This window comes from Oncorhynchus nerka, linkage group LG3 (assembly GCF_034236695.1).
Source record: "Oncorhynchus nerka isolate Pitt River linkage group LG3, Oner_Uvic_2.0, whole genome shotgun sequence".
NCBI lineage: Eukaryota > Metazoa > Chordata > Actinopteri > Salmoniformes > Salmonidae > Oncorhynchus > Oncorhynchus nerka.
Genome location: NC_088398.1, coordinates 62,505,983 through 62,516,912, shown reverse-complemented (window position 1 = coordinate 62,516,912; position 10,930 = coordinate 62,505,983).

Here is a 10,930-nt window from a genome sequence, read left to right as displayed (position 1 = left end):
CCACAAAGTGGTAGGCCACACAAGCTCACAGAACATCAGAACATCAGCACAAGAACTGTTCGCCAGCTTTATGAAATTGGTTTCCATGGCTGAGCAGCCGCACACAAGCCTAAGTCGGCTGGAGTGATGTAAAGCTCGCTACCATTGGACTCTGGAGCAGTGGAAATGTGTTCTTTGGAGTGATGAATCATACTTCACCATCTGGCAGTCTGACGGACGTTTATTCAGATGCCAGGAGAACGCTACCTGCCCGAATGCATAGTGTTAACTGTAAAGTTTGGTGGAGGAGTAATAATGGTCTGGGACTGTTTTTCATTGTTTGGGCTAGGCCCCTTAGTTCCAGGGAAGGGAAATCCTAACACTACAGCATACAATGACATTCCAGACAATTCTGTGCTTACAACGTTGTGGCAACAGTTTGGGGAAGGCCCTTTCCTGATTCAGCATGACAATGCCCCCATGCACAAAGCAAGGTACTTACAGAAATGGTTTGTTGAGATCGGTGTGGAAAAACTTGATTGGCCTGCACAGAGCCCTGACCTCAAGCCCATTAAACACCTTTGGGTTGAATTGGAACGCTGACTGCAAGCCAGGCCTAATCGGCCAACATCAGTGTCCTGGAATCCGCCAAACCAAGATTAGTCCGTTCCAGAGAACGCGTTTCCATTGCTCCAGAGTCCAATGGTGGCAAACTTTACATCACTCCAGCCGACGCTTGGCATTGCTCATGGTGATCTTAGGCTTGTGTGTGGCTGCTCGGCCATGGAAACCCATTTAATGATGCTCCCGACGAACCATTGTTGTGCTGACATTGCTTCCAGAGGCAGTTTGGGAGTGCCACATTGAAAGTCATTGAGCTCTTTAGTAAGGCCATTCTACTGCCAATGTTTGTCTATGGAGATTGCATGGCGGTGTGCTCGATTTTATACACCTGTCAGCAACAGCATCCGTAATGGGTCTGCGAGCAAACGACCACCCCTCATCACTGTCAAATGCTCCCTAAAACACTTCTGTGAGCAGGCCTTTCTAATCTACCTGGCCGGGGTATCCTGGACCGACATTGACCTCATCCCGACAGTAGAGGATGCCTGGTTATTCTTTAAAAGTGCCTTCCTCACTATCTTAAATATGCATATAGTATCTCAACTTGCACATCCATCTTTTGCACATCTACCATTCCAGTGTTTAATTGCCATATTGTAATTACGTCACTACCATGGCCTATTTATTGCCTTAACTCCCTTATTTGACCTCACTGTATATAGACTTTTTCTTTTTTCTACTGTATTATTGACTGTTTTGTTCATTCCATGTGTAACTCTGGGTTGTTGTGTCGAACTGCTATGCTTTATCTTGGCCAGGTCGCAGTTGCAAATGAGAACTTGTTCTCGACTAGCTTACCTGGTTAAGTAAAAGGTGAAATATATATATTTAAAACAGGTGGCCCGAAATAGCCGAATCCACCAATTTGAAGGGTTGTCCACATACTTTTGTATATATAGTGTATGTTCTTATTTTGTCTTCTAAAAATTACAATAGGCCTTGTACCATGGCTGATACTGATTGGATGCTTGCCATTTTCTTTATATACTACCGTTCAAAAGTTTGGAGTCACTTAGAAATGTCCTTGTTTTTGAAAGAAAAGCATTTTTTTGTCCATTAAAATATCAAATTGATCAGAAATACAGTGCAGACATTGTAAATGTTGTAAATGACTATTGTAGCTGGAAACAGATGATTGTTATTGAACATCTACATAGGCACACAGAGGCCCATTATCAGCAACCATCACAGTGTTCCAATGGCACGTTGTTAGCTAATCCAAGTTTATAATTTTAATAGGCTAATTGATCATTAGAAAACCCTTTTGCAATTATGTTAGCACAGCTGGAAACTTTTGTTCTGATTAAAGCAGCAATTATTTAGACTAGTTGAGTATTTGGAGCATCAGCATTTGTGGGTTCGATTACAGGCTCAAAATGGCCAGAAACAAAGAACTTTCTTCTGAAACTCGTCAGTCCATTCTTGTTCTGAGAAACGAAGGCTATTCCATGCGAGAAATTGCCAAGAAACTGAAGATCTCGTACAACGCTGTGTATTACACCCGTCACAGAACAGTTCAAACTGGCTTTAACCAGAACAGAAAGAGGAGTGGGAGGCCCCGGTGCACAACTGAGCAAGAGGTGTGGTGGTTAATTTCTTTACAATCAAATGAGGAGAGACAAACTTATCACACAAGTCAGAGTAATATTTAAACAAAATCTTTATTCACTTATTAATAAAGGAGCAGGTCAATACAACACACACATCGATTGAGTGCTCTACGATAATGATGGCTGGTCGACGAATCACCCTCAGATGAGTCATTGAGAGCCCAGAGACAAAGGTCTTTTATAGCCAAGATACACCCCTTTCAGTCTACATGACAAACAACAGATGTATGGAGTGGGTCACAAGGTTAAGATTTTTATCTTTATTTTTAAAAGAATTACCCCATTTTCTCCCCAATTTCGTGGTATCCAATTGTTTAGTAGCTACTATCTTGTCTCATCGCTACAACTCACGTACGGGCTCAGGAGAGACGAAGGTTGAAAGTCGTGCGTCCTCCGATACACAACCCAACCAAGCCGCACTGCTTCTTAACACAGCGCGCATCCAACCCGGAAGCCAGCCGCACCAATGTGTCGGAGGAAACACCGTGCACATGGCAACCTTGGTTAGCGTGCACTGCGCCCGGCCCGCCACAGGAGTCGCTGGTGCGCGATGAGACAAGGATATCCCTACCGGCCAACCCCTCCCTAACCCGGACGACGCTAGGCCAATTGTGCGTCGCCCCACGGACCTCCCGGTCGCGACAGAGCCTGGGCGCGAACCCAGAGTCTCTGGTGGCACAGCTGGCGCTGCAGTACAGCACCCTTAACCACCCGGGAGGCCCACCCAAGGTTAAGATGTGTATGAAAAATACTTATAATTCACAGCAGACAGTATCTGCTGTAAAAACAGTTCTCTTTGTGTAGAGACTAAGGTCTGGCCCTTGGGTCATCTCTCCCTGGTACCTTATACAACAAAAACATTAACTCATGCTCTGGGATGCAGTCTCTTTAGGTTAACACACAAAGGACATCGTAAATCTCCTGTCAGAGTCATCTCCCAGAGGCCCACTTTCAGTTCACACAGACACAGAGTTGTAAGAACCCTCTATTCTTTTGCATAAAACAACCATGCAATAAAAGTATTATAACGTAATCGTGCAATTTTGCTCACAGAAGCCAAGTACTTTAAAGTGTCTAGTTTGAGAAACAGACGCCTGTCAAGTTCGTCGTAATGAGTAGACCAAGGCGCAGCGTGAATAGAGTTCCACATATTTTTAATAAACTGAAACTCACCAAAACAATAAAGCATAGACTAAATGTGAAGCTACTGGTGTGCACTCAGGCAACTCAATGTAGACAAGATCCCACAAACACAAATGAGGAAATGGCTACCTAAATATGATCCCCAATCAGAGACAACGATAAACAGCTGTCTCTGATTGGGAACCATATCAGGCCAAAATAGACATACAAAAAACCTAGATGACCCACCCTAGTCACTATCACTCCCCAAACAACATAGAGAATAAACAGCTTACTATGGTCAGGGCGTGACAACGCCTTACACGTTCTCGACTGGCAGCTTCATTAAATAGTATCCGCAAAACACCAGTCTCAACGTCAACAGTGAAGAGGTGACTCTGGGATGCTGGCCTTCTAGGCAGAGTTGCAAAGAAAAGTCCATATCTCAGACTGGCCAATAAAAAGAAAAGATTAAGATGGGCAAAAGAACACAAACACTCGACAAAGTATTCACACCCCTTTACTTTTTCCACATTTGTTGTGTTACTGCCTGAATTTAAAATGGATTACATTTAGATTTTGGCCTACACATCATACCCCAAAATGTCAAGGTGAAATTATGTTTTTAGAAATTTTAACTAATTAATTAAAAATGAAAAGCTGAAATATCTTGAGTCAATAAGTATTCAAGCCCTTTGTTATGGCAAACTTAAATAAGTTCAGGAGTAAAATGTTGCTTAAGTCACATACATTTTCATCGATTATGTGTGCAATAAAAGTGTTTAACATGATTTTTGAATGACTATCCAATCTCTGTACCCCACACACAATTATCTGTAAGGCCCCTCTGCAGTCAAGCAATGAATGATTTAACAACAGAGACAAGGGAGGTTTTCCAATGCCTCGCAAATAAGGGCACCTATTAGTAGACATTGAATATCCTTTGAGCATGGTGAAGTAATTAAAAATGCTTTGGATGGTGTAGTAATACATCCAGTCACTCACTACAAATATACATATATACAGTATTCGGCCCCCTTGAACTTTGCGACATTTTGCCACATTTCAGGCTTCAAACATAAAGATATAAAACTGTATTCTTTTGTGAAGAATCAACAACAAGTGGGACACAATCATGAAGTGGAACGACATTTATTGGATATTTCAAACTTTTTTAACAAATCAAAAACTGAAAAATTGGGCTTGCAAAATTATTCAACCCCCTTAAGTTAATACTTTGTAGCGCCACCTTTTGCTGCGATTACAGCTGTAAGTTGCTTGGGGTATGTCTCTATCAGTTTTGCACATCGAGAGACTGACATTTTTTCCCATTCCTCCTTGCAAAACAGCTCGAGCTCAGTGAGGTTGGATGGAGAGCATTTGTGAACAGCAGTTTTCAGTTCTTTCCACAGATTCTCGATTGGATTCAGGTCTGGACTTTGACTTGGCCATTCTAACCCCTGGATATTTTTTATTTTTAACCATTCCAATGTAGATTTTTTTTAATGTTTTGGTCATTGTCTTGTTGGAAGACAAATCTCCGTCCCAGTCTCAGGCCTTTTGCAGACTCCATCAGGTTTTCTTCCAGAATGGTTCTGTATTTGGCTCCATCCATCTTCCCATCAATTTTAACCATCTTCCCTGTCCCTGCTGAAGAAAAGCAGGCCCAAACCATGATGCTGCCACCACCATGTTTGACAGTGGGGATGGTGTGTTCAGGGTGATGAGCTGTGTTGCTTTTACGCCAAACATAATGTTTTGCATTGTTGCCAAAAAGTTCAATTTTGGTTTCATCTGACCAGAGCACCTTCTTCCACATGTTTGGTGTGTCTCCCAGGTGGCTTGTGGCAAACTTTAAACGACACTTTTTATGGATATCTTTAAGAAATGGCTTTCTTCTTGCCACTCTTCCATAAAGGCCAGATTTGTGCAATATACGACTGATTGTTGTCCTATGGACAGAGTCTCCCACCTCAGCTGTAGATCTCTGCAGTTCATCCAGAGTGATCATGGGCCTCTTGGCTGCATCTCTGATCAGTCTTCTCCTTGTATGAGCTGAAAGTTTAGAGGGACGGCCAGGTCTTGGTAGATTTGCAGTGGTCTGATACTCCTTCCATTTCAATATTATCGCTTGCACAGTGCTCCTTGGGATGTTTAAAGCTTGGGAAATCTTTTGTATCCAAATCCGGCTTTAAACTTCTTCACAACAGTATCTCGGACCTGCCTGGTGTGTTCCTTGTTCTTCATGATGCTCTCTGCGCTTTTAACGGACCTCTGAGACTATCACAAAGCAGGTGCATTTATACGGAGACTTGATTACACACAGGTGGATTGTATTTATCATCATTAGTCATTTAGGTCAACATTGGATCATTAAGAGATCCTCACTGAACTTCTGGAGAGAGTTTGCTGCACTGAAAGTAAAGGGGCTGACGCCCAATTTTTCAGTTTTTGATTTGTTAAAAATGTTTGAAATATCCAATAAATGTCGTTCCACTTCATGATTGTGTCCCACTTGTTGTTGATTCTTCACAAAAAAATACAGTTTTATATCTTTATGTTTGAAGCCTGAAATGTGGCAAAAGGTCGCAAAGTTCAAGGGGGCCGAATACTTTCGCAAGGCACTGTATAACTCGTTTACCAGAGAAGAAGGAAACTGCTCGGGGATTCCACCTTAAGGCCAATGGTGATTTTAAACAGTTACAGAGTTTAATGGCTGTAATAGGAGAAAACTGAGGATGGATCAACAACATTGTAGTTACACCACAATACTAATCTAAATGATAGTGAAAAGAAGGAAGCCTGTACAGAATAAAACATATCCCTAAACAAGCATGCTGTTAGCAATAAGGCACTAAAGTAATACTGCAAAAAATGTGGCAAAGAATTTACATTTTGTCTTAAATACAAAGAGTTATGTTTGGGACAAATCCAACACAACATATCACTAAGTACCACTTTTCATATTTTTAAGCATAGTGGTGGCTGCGTCATGTTATGGGTATGCTTCTCATCGGCAAGGACTAGGGAGTTTTTTGTTGTTGTTGACAAAAAATAAACTAAATAGAGCTGCATGTAAGCACAGACAAAATCCTAGAGGAAAACCTGGTTCAGTCTGGTGAAGGAGAATAAGGTGTGGGAGGAGGCTCTGGAGTACGGTAAGGAGAACGATACTGACCTGGTTAGCCTGCTCTCTGAGACTAAGCTGGATCTGGCCTGTGAGGACAGCCAGAGGCCCAGAAGGACCACTTGTATACGGGCCTGCGGTACCTGGCTGGCAGCTGGCAGTGAGTGAATGGACTCTGACATTGCTCGTCCTAATATGTATGTATTTATTAATTCCATTATTTAACTTTTAGATTTGTGTGTATTGTTGTGTTTTGTTAGATATCACTGCACTTTTGGAGCTAGGAACATAAGCATCTCACTAAACCCGCAATAACATCTGCTAAATATGTGTATGCGACCAATAACATTTGATTTGGTTGAATGGTGACCCCCTGGAGTTCGAGGCCTGGTTCCAGGGACAGGCCCCAATGTTCAGCCTGGAACCTACACTGTCATGGGAGGGAAGATGCTAGGAGAACAGAGACTGTGAGGAAATGCTCAACTTCTTCTGCTACTGAGACGGAGATATTTTTAAAAACTTAAACTCTACTGTAGTCCTGAAGAAGGTAGATGGCATTGCAGGTAATGGTAATAATATTACATGAGAGAGAGACAGATGACAGTGAGTCTCTAGATCTGATTAAAGATGCACTTAGAAAATCATACAAATGTATTATCTGTTTATCTGTATATTGATATATTATCAATTTGTTTGTTCTGATGTGAGTAGACCTTTTACCATGGCGAATAATGATTGGTTGATTGCCATTAGCTATCTTTCTAAACCATTATTAAATATTATTTTCTCGATACATGTTTTGTGTAAGAGTGAAATTGTCTCAAGGCTTAAAAATCCTTCTTTAACATGTCTCCTCCCTTTCATCTACGCTGATGGAAGTGGATTTAACAAGTGACATCAATAAGGGATCATAGCTTTCACCTGGATTCACCTGGTCAGTCTATGTCATGGAAAGAGCAGGTGTTCCTAATGTTTTGAACACTCAATATATGTCTTCTCTATGCAATGTTCAAACACATCCCCAGACAGGTTTAACACATGTAGATGATCCAAATTACAAGGCTTTAAGACAATAGAGGTTGGTCATCCTTAGTAATAGGAGAGTAGAGTTAAAGGTGCAGTCAACTGTTATTCTCTGTCAAAAGTGCTGCACCTGACACACAAATCACCATAGCGTATTACCACATGTTCCTAATGCTTTGTACACTCACTGTATATCTGTAAAATGGAGTAGTAGTGTCCCTCTCTTTGCTAAATGTCAAACACTTCTTTAAAAGACTCCACTGGCTGCAGTCTCTTTGTTACATAAAGCTGGTGTCTGTAGGACCCTGAGCGATGGGTCCATGAATGTCACAGCACAATGTCCACGGCTCCCCATATAGGCAGTGTGTGTGTGTTTGTGTGTGATTCTGTGTGATTAACATGAATATCACAGCATAAACTCTGCTGTTACCTCTAAAGACAACAGGATGCAGTGATGAGATGGGGGAATGTGCCGGGGTGGTGGGGGTGACAGGGGGAGCACCTGTTGAGTTACATAACTATGAGTGACATAACCCGAAGTCTGAACATATCAACGTTGTTGCCTCAGTTGATTCAATAAGAAAGTGACATTTTCAAGTGGACTAAAAGGCAGCCATTAATTTCAATGCATAGAATATTGCATACTTACTCAAGTGATGATCCCACTGTAAAAACCTACAGTAACATACTCTACATCTAAGGACTTGTTTTCAAACAAGGGTGTTGTCTCTTTCTGTGTTACCCCTGGGACTGGGTCATCATGGTTTGGACTGGGTTTTCTGACCTGGGGGTGCGATTATTATCCCACATGTATCCGAGTCAGGCTCTGCATCTCATTCTACCTACAGCAGAAGCCTGAAACTGGGTCAGAATCATAATAAAGGCTCCCTGGCCTACAATGGACCAAGCCATAATAATGTGACACACCTATAGTCACACACACTCTGTAAGTGGGTCAAACTGGACAGAACAACAATCATATGAAACAGACAACTCTACAATTACATGACTATATTTATGTTAATATTGGGCTCAGACTGGAGCAACCAAATCAGGAAACAGACCAATAACAGATTATTGGAGTCAGTCATCTGGCCACAACTTTGTTATTGCCAGACAACAGAGACATATCATATTTCCACAGCAGACAACCAGCCATGGGTCTTCAATCTAAAGGGCTTTATTGGCATGGGAAATATTGCCAAAGCAAGTGAAATAAATAATAAAAAATTAACAGTAAACATTACAATCACACAAGTCTCTCTCTCTCACACACACACACACACACACACACACACACACACACACACACACACACACACACACACACACACACACACACACACACACACACACACACACACACACACACACACACACACACACACACACACACACACACACACAAACTCTCTCTCTCACACATACAAACTCTCTCTTTTTCTCTCTCTCCCTCGCTCTCTCTCTTACACACAAACTCTCTTTTTCTCTCACTCTCTTTCAAAACTGTCTCCTTACCCATGTCTGTCTCTTTTTTGTCTGTCCTGTCTAGATACAGATGTAGATGCTCCCAGTATGATGTAGTGCTGATATGAGGAGAGGAGAGACAGGCATGATTCAGGCGGGTTTTATTTACATTCCTTTCAATCGACCTTCCTCAGAGTTATCTCCAAAGTTAACAACTACTACAGACAAATCTATGCTGGGTGGGAGACTGGAGCAGAGTAGAATAATGTTGTACCTCGCCTGAAGATGACTGGAGTACAACTCTGACAAGAGCTGACACAAAGAGAGCTCCAAACAATGACATGCTGATGCTGTAGAACAATTAGAGTAAACCCCACAGGCATGAAGAGAAGGCAAATACTGACCCAGAACAAAACAAATATGTACCAGGACAAACATAGGCTCAAAGCAATGAAAGGATGCACAAAATTGTCCTTCAAACTTTACGAAGGATATACCTGATACCCGAAGATGGTTTCGAGCAAAATGAGATTAGACAGGGATGAACTACAGCTTTTGTTTATTTTTCAAGGTAGAGAAGAACATACAGTGCATACATAAATGTATAATAGTATTGTATCTAATATCAATAACTCCTCATCTCACATTGATCTTGAATGCTCTTCTATCATGAAGGAACCAAAAAATGCTTTATGTTTGACAAAACTGAACTTCTCAACCGTCAAGCTCATGATCTTATCCTCCTATGTGAGGGGAGGAACAGGATTAAAGGGTACAATTGCAAATCCCTTTTTCTCAGGAAAAGTTCTAAAGCTATCAAGAGCCAAACCCGAGAAGAGTGTTTGAGGAGGATTGATTTGAAATGTCTTTGCCTTTGTCTTGTTTATTTGGCAGCCACAGCTCACAGACTGCTTGGTGTTCTCCACCATGTCCCAGTGGCAGCTACAATGTCTTATAGTCTTAATACTCAACAGTAACTGAGCTCATTCCCTCACCCTCTCCGCTTGTGTCTCTGCACACATGTATAATGGCAGTTCAATCAAGTACAAGCTTAACTGAATGACCAAAGAGAAAGAATACATTAGAGAATTTTATTGAATAGTTTTGGGTAGGCCTCGTCTCCGAGGAATGCTCCTCAGACCCAGATGCTGATGACAGGTTTCCCTATGCCCCCCCTCCCCCCCCTGCTGGGAGAACAGGGATCCGATGACAAGCCTTCAGTTTGTGGTGGTGGGCAGGTGGAAGGTCGTTAGAAGACTGTTGCTGCAAAACAGCAAGTGGGAGACACAAGGTTTGAGTTGACATACAAATACTCCCCTAGATTCATGCCCATGGGTGGAAAGAAAGGAAACTGATTATTGCATGAGTGATAATGAGCATGCATTCCTAATGTTTTGTACACTCAGTGTAAATACCTGCTATGCTGATGAGTCAGATAGGAAGCGATGTGAATTTATGAGTTTATTAGATGAATATAAAGTGACGAGCCATTCAGACCAGGCTTACTTATTGAGCTTTCATAAACTACATTATATTGGTGTGTTGAAGTGGTGGTGTGTAGTCAGTTCTTTGAACATGACTTGGAAATAAAATACATTCATTTCTCAGTCTCAGTCTCTTCAGCATAGTGACAGACACAGTTCACTTGCAGGCTAAATACTATGGAGCAGAGATGTTGGCTGGTAGCAGGTTCCATGTTAACCTTGGGCAGTGGCAGTTCCAAACATGCCTGCCTCTGGTGATGATATACAGAGCGACATACCAGACGGATGTGCGTGTTATGTATTTGAAAGTATTACATACAAGCACATCCAGTGTTTTTAAGGAGGACACTGGATATAAAAAGATATGTTCAATAAAAGGTTTATCAAAACAACGCTTCATCAGGTCTTACACTGGTCAACCTTCGAGATTCATGTACAGTATATTTCATTACATAAGAATTGTCTATGGAGAAAACACTTGAGTGCCTTTGAGG